Genomic DNA, 716 nt, shown 5'->3' on the forward strand with positions numbered 1-716 from the left:
TGGTCTTTTGAAGGACATGTACGACCTAACAGAGTGTCGACTGGACTGGTACCGCCTCTTGACCAGTTGAATATATCGTTGCCACTCCTTTAAGTGAAAAGTGCTTGTAGTTTTACTGTCTTGCAAGGTGTACACATCGTGTTTTACAGGCCCTTTTCAAGTCATTGACGTGTGATATGTTGGTTAGTGCTTGTACAGTAATCGCCTACAGTATTACACGATACAATGAATATCACGTAGAAAAAAAGATGTCTGTGGCCTAATGGCATAGCGCATCGGGCTATGGCACTAGGGGTCATGTTTCTAATCCGCGGCCTTCTGACACCATCCGCCTAATGCGGAGACTTTTGTTGTATACTTTCAGCTCCTTTGAACTTATTCTTACAGTTTAATTAAAGCGAGTTTAATTGTCTTTATGCTTTGTCTGGATTCATTGTGTATTCGCTTCGTGTGGTCTAGTACTTCAGTTGACAATATTAATGCCGCGCAATATGCTATCAAGATCGACTCTTACATGCATTTCATTAAACTACCTCCTGGGTCTGCCACTTTATTCTGCCTTTTCACGAAGAACAAAAGGCGTAAGTATCCCATATTATATGAGACTGCTTTAAAATACAAACTCCAATGACTGCGCACTACAAATCGTGTTGCACGCAACTGGCATGACTTGTTGGCCAGCGCGGAAGAAACGGACACGCACACATTAATTGGTA

This window comes from Dermacentor andersoni, chromosome 6 (genome assembly GCF_023375885.2).
Source record: "Dermacentor andersoni chromosome 6, qqDerAnde1_hic_scaffold, whole genome shotgun sequence".
In the NCBI taxonomy this organism is placed as follows: domain Eukaryota; kingdom Metazoa; phylum Arthropoda; class Arachnida; order Ixodida; family Ixodidae; genus Dermacentor; species Dermacentor andersoni.